The 13,737-nt window shown below is 38.0% G+C and overlaps 1 pseudogene; it reads left to right on the forward strand.

The window, feature by feature from the left end:
* Positions 1 to 359: 359 nt before the first annotated feature.
* Positions 360 to 6,162, forward strand: LOC103409500 (glutamate dehydrogenase 2-like; annotated as a pseudogene).
* Positions 6,163 to 13,737: the final 7,575 nt, after the last annotated feature.

Raw genomic sequence — 13,737 nt, forward strand, 5'->3', positions numbered from 1 at the left:
ACAGACTTTTCAGCTACATTTCTTTTCCAATAGATTTTTATTAGGAAAACTAATGAAAATGGCTTGAAAACTTTGAGTTTTAATGATAAGGACAAAATAAAAGGTAAAGTAAATAGTACCAGGATTGACTTTTTAATGTAAAAATGTGGTTTTTCGTTAAAGTGAACAGTACCGGGTGCTTTTCGTTAAAGTTCCAATTTTTATTTGGGATATGTACAACAGTACAAGTCGCATTTGCTTGACTGAAATTGACCGACCCAACTGATCATCTTTGTCCTGTTGTCCTCGCCCCTTCCTGGCTTGTTTCAAGGTTCTGGGGTTTTGCTGTTTCATTGATTTCAACAGAGGCAGAGGCAGCCATGAATGCTCTTGCAGCCACCAACCGTAACTTTCGACATGCAGCTCGCATTCTTGGGCTGGATTACAAGCTTGAGAAAAGCCCTTTGGTCCCCTTCAAAGAAATCAAACTAAAGAACTTCCATTTGCTTGCTTGCTTGCTTTGCTCATTCCATAAATTCTTCTGCTTTTGATTTTTTTTGGATTTTATGGTGTTTGATTTTGAAGGTTGAGTGTACTATTCCAAAAGATAACGACACTCTTGTTTCCTATGTGGGATTCAGAATCCAGCATGACAATGCTCGTGGCCCGATGAAAGGTGGAATCCGTTACCATCCTGAGCATAGGGAGAGTTTGGTTCTTCAAGCTTAAAAATATTAATTTTTGGGTTAGTTTATGTTTTTAATTGTCATATTCTACTTAATAAATGAATTTTTTTATTAGTAAGGCTGTTTTTAAGAATAATAAGAGCTAATAGATGTTAAATAAACTCATCGCTTTAACCAAAATTATATTTAATAGTAATAAAATTAAAACTTCCATACCACAAATGGTTTCTTATTTTATTCACTTGAAAGTCTTGAAGGCTAGAAACCTAGAAAACATAGCATAAAATTCTTGCTTTAAATACTACATTCAAGTTTTTACTATTATAAAACTTTATGTAGGCAACATAAGATTAAAAATTTGATTTCGTAGTAATAATTTTAGCTTAGCCCACCCACCGAATAATTTCTGGCTACGCCATTGATCTTGAGGTTTATATTTCCTTCTTCTTTTTTATGTCAATATATATTGATATTTTCCATGTGTATCCCTCCAAGTTTGTTGAGGGGTTTTAGGTTCTGTCTTAATCGAAAGGTTTAGAGTTTTCGCTGTTGAACTTCAGTTTAGAATACTTGTTGTTTGCACCTAAAATGTGCCCATTCCGGCTAAATATGACATTTGGAGGATGATTGTGCAAAAAGACTAACTTGAAAAGATATTTGACTGCAAGTGGAGTAGTTTGATATTATAATATTAATTTTCCTTTTTGCTTGGATGGTGGTGGTTTGTCAAGAGCTTTGTTTAATTAAAAGAATCACATGCTTTCTCATTGCGAATGGATTGGAAGGCAACATACGGACATGGAAGTACTTGCTTCTTTTAATTATTAGTTTATTGCAAGTGGTGGAGACATGTGGTGGAAGCACAAGTTGCTCTTTTTAATATCATTTCACATGTAAGCTAGCAGTAAGTTTCTTTCGGGCAAGTTCATTGTTCTCAGCAAAGGATTCTCTCAGATCTCGATATAAAGAAGCAAAGGCAAAAGGATTATGGATACTCAAACATCCAATCAAATCAGCTTACTCAAATCAGCTCATCAATCTCCTTGTAGACATTTAGCTTTAGCCAAATATCATTTACTTTCCTTGTTTATTAGCTCTGCTGCTCACTAGTAGTATCAATCTCATTTGTAGTTTTATTTACAACCCTTAAAGTCATTCCCCAAATCACTAGAAATTGCCACAAGACTAGAGCAACTTGCCCGATCCCTCGGGAACAAGCTCAAACCTTGTATTTAGCATTCCTCTGTACTTAGAATGCTTTGTACTTTAAATAAAGACATTTATGTAGAACTCATTTCCAGTCATTTAGTTTACAAGTAATCTACACTACCAGTCATTTACTTTCCTCTGTTAGTTGCACTTCCAGCAACCCTGCTATTTACATGTTGTTACATTTCTCCATATAAGTAAAGTCCTTATTTTTAAGGAAAAGAAAGAATCTTGATTTGAGCCACTCCCACTCAATGACACAATTTCTTGGTTAGAAGTCGAACTCAGGCGCAACCTCAATCATTTGGATCCCGTCTACTAGCAGTCATTTACTTTCCTCTGTTAGTTGCACTTCCAGCAACCCTGTCATTTACATGTTGTTACATTTCTCCATATAAGTAAAGTCCTTATCTTTAAGGCAAAGAAAGAACCTTGATTTGAGCCACTCCCACTCAATGACACAATTTCTTGGTTAGAAGTTGAACTCAGGCGCAACCTCAATCATTTGGATCCCGTCTACTAGCAGCATCTAGTAGTGGCACGCTTGCACCCGCCAGTTCCCTATTCGAGTAAATTCCCAGCATGTCCGCGATGCCCATGGCGAATTTAGGGGGTAAACACTTGTATTGTATATGTGTATTCAAACTGTTTGAGTTTATGTCTGCGAGACTTAATCTGTTGATATTATGATTCCAATTTATGGTCTTTATTGCATATCGCATTTATTCATCTCGTTTTTTTTAATCTTTTGGTTATATTTATAATTAGCTTAACCTTGATGGCTACATGCTCTCAATCATTGGGGAAAATTTAATTTGGATTCTCAGTTCCACTGTCAATGTTTGCCTCACATTTCGTCTGCCAAACCCGTGTTTCTGTTAATTTTTTTTTTATGAGTGTATCCGTGTGCTTCAAGATGTTTGATATAATAAGGAGGGGTTTCTTAGAAATGAGGTTGCATTCTCTCTTCATTAACTAGAAAACCTGTGAAGGGGACATAGGCAATATTACTTCTGTGTTTGATTGGGTTTTGCCAAAATTGATGTTTTTCTATAGAGCGAAAAGTATTTTCTCCAAATTCCGGAAAATGCCTTTAAGCTGCTTGATGAATGACAATTGATGATTGATTGGTTATAAACGCCTTATGTAACCGCATTGATTGGATGTATAATGTAAGCCCAAACATCAATGATTATTTGCGGATGATTGTGAGATCATTGCAGACGTCTTTGGTTGTCGTCTTATTATATGAGATAAGTTTCTCCTGTTCTGTATTTTCCTTTTCAACAAACTTATTGTTGTATCGTGTACCTGTAGATTATCTGTTTCCCTTTTGAGTTGGGCCACACCATAAATATATAGAACCCTTTAGGACTATGCAACACTTGGAAGGGGAAACCTGAGTGAGATAGCGAGTGCTGGATATATTACCTAGCATGTGCCCATGGTGAATTCCAATTGTTATAGCAACTCATTTTGTTTGTAGTACTAGTAACTGGTATGTTCAATTATTGTCAGCGAATTCACAGAGTAATAGATGCAAAAAGACGTCCTTAACAAGTGCTACTTTTATCAGCGTTATTAAAATTCTACTTGGGCACCAAACAAAGAAGGTGCTGCTGTTAGCAGTAACTGCAATAAGAAATTGAAAATTAAGGTTAATAGTTTTCTATACATGGCTTCAAACCCACACATATAGGTCACCTGTTAGAATTCCTTTGTCCCACATCGGCCAGAAGGCTTAAGAACAAGCCATTTATATAGAATTACCCCACTCTAACTAACACCGAGGCCTTTTGTATTAAAACCCCACACCTGACGGATTGAGCAAATGGATGCTTCTGTGAAGTTAATTCTGTGTATACAGATTCTCATAATTTCTGCATTTAAGCTTTCTTAATATCCATCGGTACTGAAATATCAAATATTCAATGGTGCAAGGTTGATCCAGATGAAGCGAATGCTTTAGCTCAGCTGATGACATGGAAAACAGCCGTAGTGAACATTCCTTATGGTGGAGCTAAGGGTGGGATTGGCTGCAACCCAAGGGACCTGAGTATCAGTGAGTGAGAACGTTTAACACGTGTTTTCACTCAGAGGATCCATGATCTCATTGGAATTATGGGAAATAATTCCCAGGTATCCTGTTTCCAGTCAAACTAAATTGAGAGTACGGTCTTTGTTGGTCGAAAATGATAAATACATTGTTATCTTTGGTATAAAGTTTATAAACTAAACTTGCTTAACTCTTCAAATTGTGCAGACAATGGCTTGGATTCTTGATGAGCACTCAAAGTTTCGTGGGCATTCACCTGCAGTTGTGACAGGAAAACCTATTGTAAGTACCGCACACCCACAGACGGTTTATGATTATGTCCACTAAATGGAATCAAATGAAGTCCATTTCTGGTATGAAGTTTGTTATACAGGTATGTCCTAAATCATAATAAAAATTTATTTTTCCAAGGCCATATGTGTTGGAGTAAATATGTTTTTATTTAAATGTTTAAATGTTTAAATATATATATTTATGTTTTGCATAATTACCAATATTATTTACATAACAGTCAATTTATTTTGGCCTTATCAATTAGATAAGGAGTTATCTCCTCTTAAATATGAAACGTGTAATTCCTTTTCTATATAGAGAAGAAGATCAGGTCATTAAACATATTCAAACCGTTTTGTCTTTTCCTTTTTGAATTTGCTTTACGTTTTGATTAATATTTATGTTAATAACCTGTCTAGCAGTCCCTATACATAGAAAAGTATAATCATCTGATATACTTTATATATAATCAAACCCTTTTGCTTTTTCCGTGCGATTACTTTACGTCTTGTTTTTTTCCGTTTTGTCCTGCTTTCAAGCTCTCATTAATCTCTCAAACCCTCAACGTCTGTTTCTTCTATTGTATATATAGCAGTCCCTAGATTCAATGAAGGAAATTGGGAAAAAAATTAATACATATACTTTCTGATATTGAGTTTGGTTAGCAACATATTAAAAGGGTGCGAGTTCGAAGGTTCTTTCGGAGTGCAAGGAAGAATCTCATCAGAAGAAGAAGGTTCTGGGCTGTTTTATCCTGGGGACGACGTGATGTTTGTGAACTACTTGCACACTTTGGGTAGAGCCGCGAAACGTCTTAAAGATAGTGACTTAGTCTACGACTCATCCCAAGAATCATTCACCACTCAAGGCTTCTACATTTTTTCGGGTAACTTCGTTCCTTTCTATTTCAGTTTACAACAATATGTGTGATGACATGAATATATGTTCTTCTTCTAACTTTCTTGATACATTTTAGGGTTTCGGAAATGTGGGCTCATGGGCAGCCAAGTTTATCCATGATAGAGGGGGTCATGTCATTGCTGTTAGTGACCCAAATGACTTGCTTATTCATGAATGTGTTGTTCTCATTCCATGTGCCTTAGGAGGAGTCATCAACAAGTACGTACTCTGCTTCATTAACGTCATAAACAAGCTCAGTCAGAAGCGGAATATTGTGTCAAAATTGTTTTATATTTTTTCCCCTCACTGCTGTTTTCCTTTTATTTTCCTATTGTTTGATGATAGTTTATTAATTTTTTATATGTAAGGGAAAATGCAGCTGATGTGAAGGCAAAATTCATAATAGAAGCTGTAAATCATCCAACTGACCCCGAAGCAGATGAGGTAATAAGAATTTCTTAACTTAAATTAGTGTACTGGTTGCTGAAATCTCCTACTTTGGTACAAAATCCCTCTTCTGCAGATTTTGTTCGAGAATGGAGTTGTTATTCTCCCCGACATATATGCAAATGTTGCCGGTGTAACGGTGAGCTACTTCGAATGGGTTCAGGTAAAAGGAAGCTATTGCGGTGTGTTATATATGCCTATTATCTAAATCAGTAAGTCTTGAAATAGTCTTGTCTCTTGTTTGCAGAATATTCAAGGATTTATGTGGGAAGAAGACAAGGTTAACTGTGAGCTTAAAAAGTACATGCACAAGGTCTTCCTTGACATCAAGGCATTGTGTCACACTCATGAATGCAGCTTGCGAATGGGAGCTTTTACTCTCGGGGTGAACCGAGTAGTGCGTGCTACACTCTTGAAGGGTTGGGAAGCATGAATCAAGTCTTCGTTTGCCCATCAGATGCTTCTCTTAGTAGTCATTACAAAGCAATAAACGAAGTGAAACTTATCTTCTTTTATGTGAAGTGTGTCCATAAGTTTGGGAAGCCCTTAGCTTCGGCTTCGGCTACCGTGACTAGCTTTACTGAATGCAGGTTTAAGAATTCTAGTGCCTCATGAAGCAGTTTTTCCGTTGAACGCAAGGGTTAACCAGTCTCATGCTAGATATCGGTGCTGTATGCAGCAGAGGTGTATGATTAATTCATTTCAACAAAAAAGAAATGGATTACTCGTCAAGAATTAATCATCATTCACGAATATATCATCGTGCTAGTTTTTAGGTGAAACGGGAAAGCTGGCTCATGCCAAAATACGAGGGTTCAACCTCTATGCCGAAAACAAAAACACAAAACGAACTTGAATGGCGATTTGTTGGTGAATGATTCCGAAGGTTTAGTAGTTACATCTTTCCAGCTGACATCTAAAATCAAGTTTCTTTTGTTTTCTTCACTAGTACGACCACCTGGTATATGCTTGCTGCTGCTTGGAGACGCCTTTTCCCTTCCTCCAAGGACAATTTGAAGCAGCCATCAATCCCAGCACATTTATCCTTTTCGACGAAAGTTCTGAACTTTCGAAATTTTCATGTAGTTGTTTATGATAATAAGATTTATCAATGTATTCCTCTCGTGTTTGCTTCAAATTATTTTCTTGCTGATTGGAGACCCTTTTTCCCCTCCATGGACAATTTGGACCACTCATCAATCCCTGCTTATTCGTAGGCCTTCAATTTGGACTAGAATTCTCTCCCCTCTTCTTTTCATTCCCTTCCATCCTCTCCTCTCACATTCTGTGTTTTGTTTTTTTCTTTCTATAAAAAATTAATATAAAATGTTAACGTGGTTTAAGTGTGACCATTCAAATATGAGGGGAGATAAGCCCTCGTAAATAACTTTGTATGTTGTAGGCATAATTTACTGAATGATTACAGATGCCTTAGAGAAAGGGGTGCGGCAATAGGTAGAGAGAATGAGAGAGATGTGTAATTGTGGAGTGTGTTCTATTCCACCTCATTGTGCCTTTATTTATAATAGTAGGATAGGTAAAAACCTTTCCCTTTAGGATTACAACATTTAATAGGTAATCAACTCCTAATAGGAATATAAGAGATATTCCAAGATATACTAGGATTTATACAATCACATTCCTAATTTAATAGGATTGCAACACTCCCCCTTGAGTGTGTAAATACTCAAGTAAATGGCGCATTAGGTCTCCAGTGAAGAAGCAAGTATAGTTGATAAAGTTGTTGGCATAATGAGCAAATGCAAGTCTCAGATCAACGGAAGAATGCATAAAAAGTAAAACTCACAAAACCTCGCATCAGGTCTTCAGTGAAGAAGCAAGTATAGTTGATAAAGTCATTGGCATAATGAGCAAATGCAAGTCTCAGATCAACGGAAGAATGCATAAAAGGTAAAACTCACAAAACCTCGCTATGGTAAAACCCAAGGTGGGAGAAAAACTCATAGTCTAAGGAGAAAAGTGAGAAGTTGCATTAAGTCAAAACTATACGTCTTTTGGACGCAAGTAGAATAGCTCACAAGGGTATAATCAACCCAGGATGAGTGCCTTGTTAAAACCTAGTTAGGTAGCAAAAACCCAGTGGGAAAAATGCTCCTAATCGTAGGGAAAAAGAGTACATAAAATCAAGTGAGTATACTTCTGGATACTCCCCCTGAGTTTGACATAACTTCTAAATGAGAACTACAAGCATTTGCATATGAATAGTTAGGCATACCACTTCCTTGAACAAGCTTCTAGAAGGTTCACTTCGGCAGTGACGTCGTGTAGAGGTCGGCAAGGTTGTCTAGGATTGGCTTGCATGACTTCAATCTCCTGATGCTTTGCTGATGTAGATGTGGACGCAATATGTTTTGGTGTTGACTTCATTAATGTATCATGGCTTGGTTGGGTGGATACATGCAGCATAATCTTCATGGATCGTCATTGGGACTCAATGATGGATGAAAACACAACAAGTACTTCGAATATGCTCAACAAGAACTCCTAACCATGTCTCACTTGTGGCATAGTGAAGTAAGGTGAGTCTTGGAATGATTCGAAGATTTTTCAACTAAGGTCATATCATGGACCTCCAAGATATTGCGATATCCCTAACAGTAAAGACATAACCATTTTGGGATTTTGCCTTGTGTGGGTTTGATAAGTAACCTGCGTCAACATAACAACAAGGCAAGCATCATTCCGAGGATCAGGGGCTTGGATCCACTCGAGATGCGTTGGGATTTGTCCATGTAGTACCTTCAGGGTAGTCTTTAGTACTAATTCAGTGGATGCGTGTAGGCGCGGTGCTGCATCTTTACCATGATCAACAGCGAAGGAGATGTCCTATCTAAATACAATGAGCTAAGTACAACGAAGCGCAAAATTGAACTTAGACATGGAATTTCGGATTCCATAATCTCTTCAAGGGTCTCATTTGACTATAACGTATGGACGATCAAAGGTATACTCAAAGGTAACACATTCGGGGTGTAGTTCGACTGGTAGACCAAAATACCGTCAGAACAATGCTTCAACTTCAAGTCAAGGCATAAACGAGTTTTCCCAAGATCTTTCATCTCAAATTCCATCTTCAGGTGTGAGGCAATTTTTTTAAGCTTTTCCGGAGTCATAGTGAGATTCATGTCACCGACATAAACTGTAACTCTAGCAATTTGGAATAAGACTTTATAGTTTAACACGCAAGGGCATAGTTCATATCCCTGACTGATCAAATAATCACTTAGACGGGTATACCACATCTGTTGGATTGTAAGTGAACGCCTCAAACAAGTTAAAAGGGTGTTCCGTGGTTTTGGAACTATTTGAACCAGTCCATATAATTCTTCAGGAACTTACATGTAAATCTCCATATCTATATCCCTATGGAGAAAATACTAACCACATTTCATCATGCTGCTATCAATCACATGACGTTTTAAGAGAAACCTTACGTCGTAAGGTGTGCATCATATTGCATTATTTCATTCATCTCATAACGCTTCTTTTCCCACTTGTAACACAATAGGGTTATCTTGGGCAGTGTAGGGACAACAGGTCCAATACACACTTTGGTAAAGAATTTGACCTGGATTGTAATTTCAGTTGTCCAATCAGTTCTACATTGTCACTTAATCAACGGAACACGGTTCGATATCGTCGCTTTTCATTTATGTCGGTAGCTACCATATAAGTGAAAACATCATCGATGATAATCTCATTTCAATTTCATTTAGCTCATCCAAACTAGTATATTGGACTAAGAACTTTAAGTCTCAGGAGAAATCTAGATTAATCTCATGAGATGGAAATGATTTGAGACAGCGATCGAGTTTAGATTCATTGTTGTGTTGTATCTTCCTCTTCTAAGGAAGTGAATCCTACAAACCGAATGATCTGTCGTGCTCCAGGCCAAGATAAATTTATTGGCTATCCGCCGATGTACCTGACAGTCCAACAGGGGCTTCCAAACGATCCAACAGGGGCGGCACACCCTCCAGGGATGTTGACTCAACGTCTGTTAAGTACGTCTATCCTTGCAGGCATGTTTGTAGCTGGTATATGATCTCGTCACTTTAGTTAGATCAGAGGACTGCGCCTGGAGCAATATTTTGAAATCTAGATTTTTTTCTTACTTGCTTATCATACTTGTACGGTATAGGGATCGAGATGAGACATAGTGGGCAACGTCTACCCAAATTCGCGCCGTTCTCCAAGAACGTTGACATTCTTATCTCCCTCTAACGGCGGGAAGATTGTCTTATTAAAGTGACAACCCGCAAATGAGCGGTAAAGAGATCGCGTGCAAGGGCTCTAAGAGAACAAAGGTGAAGGAGAATCATGATTGACAAAAGATACACATCCTTCTTTGAGGACACATGGTGGTACGTTGCGGCGGCGCAACTTGGCATATGGAATGCACACCCAAATGCGTAAATACGAAAATCGTCAGGTGTGTACCTAGTAACCAACTGTAACATCATATAGGTTGGGTGGCAATGGGCCTCAAGGCGAACCAACATAACTGCGTACAAGATTGCATAGCCCTTGGCAGAAACCAAAAACTTGGTATATTTACCAAATTTTAGGCGATCATTTAAATTGCGCTTTATGATTGTTAGACGAGGCTATTTAGGGTGAATAATGGGAATTCGATGTTCAATTATAAACCCAAAATACATGCAATACTTTATCGAAAATCATCGATATAAACTCTCCAGCATTATCCAGTCTCCCGGACCTTAAGGGATAAGTAGGGTGGTGAACCCTTAATCGGCCATAAGGTTTAGCAGCAATGTGTGTGGACAAACATGTGACCAGTTTGTCGATCCATAAGTATTTATATGGTCCACATTTTGGTTGGATTAGTCCACATACATTCCCTTGAATCCACTATGAAAAAATGGGTGATTTCGTATCTTTGCTAGGGATGATTTAGAAATCAAATTTCCCAAAATGAGCGGGTTTTGGCAAAGTGTGCTTGTAGGCACAAGATCCTTACTTCGGGTAAGGAGATGCATTGTAGCATCATTATGCAACCTAAGTGTCCCAAAAGGTCGTGCCAAAACAAATAAATTGCTCAATCACCAGGCTTCAAGCCGGCCACATATGGTGTATTCCCAGTTAGGAGACAACCCATTGGCCCAAATCAAAGCTTCAAGCTCATTTTTGGAAGTGGTGCAAAGATATTTCACTCTATTTTCTTCAGTGGTTTCATTTATGATCATTATCATCTCGAATATCCTTAAAAACTCAACATCAGGGAGAATTTAAGGTCCCTTAAATGGTGATGCAGTACCATTCATACAACGAGGAGCGTGCCAATACTCTTAATCAGGTTGGATAGACCTGATTAAGTTGTTAGAGATGTGATTTAGGTGTAAAGTTAGTGTGCATAGTATGCATTCATCCAGACAACTAAATTTCCCACATTCCTACCTAATCACGTGTTTCAATGAATCGGTCACATGTAGTAAGAAAAATGATTCAATTAACTCATATTCGATGACAATATCAATAAGATTATCCATAAGTAAAACATACACCAAACGTGAATCCAAGAACATGGAAAAATGTTAACAAAGTAAATGGTTTACTAAGGGGGATTCGGCCAACAAGGTTGTTCATGTCAAAGTCTGCTATACCAACAGTGTTTGGTGGAGCAAAATTAGTCTCACATATTGACTACTAGAATGATACTCCTTAACAACATTGGTAGGGGCACGAACAGGTTCATAACCAATGATCTATTCCATCGAGACGGAAGTAGATTCTACAGGGTTAAGGTTTGGAAATATTTTCCCTTATTCTTGAAGTTTTAGGTCTTAGGTACCAAGGATCATGCTTCGGGCATGATGCCACACCTTGGCAGGCCATGATTCTACCATATGTTGTAAAAACAAACTCAAAATTAGATTGTGAGAGAATATGTCATTCGATGTATCCCTACCAAAGCAGTGCATCGCCATTCGGTAGGCTTTAACCGAACTGGGTCCATACCTTTTTCTCACGTTTGTGGTAGTGATCAGATCCGAGAATTTGGTAAACTTCCTCTTTCTACACTGCTGCTTCAGGGGAGAGTTAGAAACATGGAAGGACGAGAAAAGTTTTCTCTAGTAAAAAATTCGATCGGATTTATAAACTTCAGAATTGTACTCATTCATGGACATAATCATGGTGTGCTTCAGGCAATGTCCTTCATGATTAAACGATCTGTAGAAGCAAGCCAAAAAGCCATGGAATCCTCAATCGGGAGGTATTTACATTTGTAATGCTTTGAGCATAAGTCTTCAAATGAAGATCATGGCGAAGGCTTATTCAGCTCTTCCATGCCATTGTTAGCTTCAATGGTTTCTTAGATTCTTGATAGTCAAGTGGAGATTCACGTCTTGCACCCCACATAAAGTGGTTTCTAATAGAAATGTCCAAGTCAGAAAAATCGAACTTGTGACGATTCGACAATCCACTGAATTGGATGGAACAAGATTGTGATTAGTGCTATGGGAATGAATCATCCATAAGCATCAAGGTTAGAATATTCGAGTTCTAAGACATGGTTTTCATAAAAAAAACGTGGGGTTTTCATGGGTGTATTGTTTTATGAAAACTTCGGGTTTCAAAGGCACTAAATTTGAAACTACAGATTCAATTTAGTTTATAAACGTTTAGTTCATAAAAGAGAGGTTACTACAAGAACACAAAATGTAATATACAACTAAGTGTAGTGAATTTGAGTTTATTCAGGAACTCAAGTGTGAGTGCTTAGGGACTACGAAAGTATGTCAACGGTTCAAAGTATAAAAATAAATTATTGAATCGTAAATGTCCAAAAGTGATCTTCAGGTCAATAATTTTGGATTTATTATCAGATTAATGAAATGCGGGTCACTTTTAATTAATTCAATAAATTGGGCCATACAGGGTCGATTGTAGAAGCAAAATAATATTAACAAACGAGTTAAAATTATTTAGAATGCTAAAATAGTAGCATTGGGTCCAAAAATTGCCCCAAAAAATATAATTGGGCACGGGTTGGGTGCCTTGAGTAAAAGGCATGGCCCAAAAAGGGCCTCGAGTGTGAACTTCAGGTCACGGGGTGAGGGAGAAACCCCAGCCATAGCTGGGTTTCAATTTTTGGACCAAGGGAGGGCACGAGACAAGGCCCAGCATGAGCTGGCCTTAGGTTGGGCGCGAGAAAGCCCAGCCACAATGGGCTGGCTGTCATGCAAAGCGAGCCGGGGTGCTACAAGGCCCAGCAAGCTATGTGGCTTACTGGTGTGGACTGAAGGCCAGGGCTGCAGGCCTTTTGCGGTTGCACAAGCCTGAACAACCATAAGGTTGCGGCATGTGGGTGAGTGGACTCAGCCAAACGGGGCTGGTTTCAGCGTTTTGGGCTCGAGGCTTCAGGCCCTGTCGAGGTGAAGTCCAGGCCATGGCCTGGTTGTTGTGTCCATAGTGATGGTGCAGTGGTTTGCCGCACCATATCCCATTCTCCTTTCCTTAAAAAATCCCTTAGGGTTTAGGAAACCCTAAAATTGCTTCTAATTTAATTTTATACATTGACTCACATATTCCACATAACTTAATTGTGCGATGCATGAAACAAATATATATATTGACAAATATATGAACATATACAATATATATCGGAAGGAAAATATAATCATAAGGGGGTTCATGCATCATGGGGAATGTTTTCATGTTTCATGGTTGTTTCAAATATCTTACTTTATTTTAAGCGTACCTGATTGGCAGAAAACAATAAAAGCCTTTGAATTTGTAGAATATCCTTCTCAGAATGCCAGAATTGCATCTCCAAGGCGTTGTATCGCGTTCAACACAAAAAAAATAAAATCAATTGAATCAATAGCATGTAGATCAATTCAATAAAATAATAAATTAATCATAAAAAGAATGATTAAAACGTAATACTCCCCAGATTGAAGATCAAACTCTCTTTAGCGCAGTGTCAAAAGCGTGCTGATAACGTGTTGTAGGCATAATTTACTGAACGATTATAGAGGCCTTAGAGAGAGGGGTGCATCAATAAGTAGAGAGAATAAGAGAGATGTGTAATTGTGGGGTGTGTTCTATTCCACCTCATTATGCCTTTATTTATAATAGTAGGATAGGTAAAAACATTTCCCTTTATGATTACAACATTTAATTGGTAATCAACTCCTCATA

Source organism: Malus domestica, chromosome 06 (genome assembly GCF_042453785.1).
Source record: "Malus domestica chromosome 06, GDT2T_hap1".
NCBI classification, from domain to species: Eukaryota; Viridiplantae; Streptophyta; class Magnoliopsida; order Rosales; family Rosaceae; genus Malus; species Malus domestica.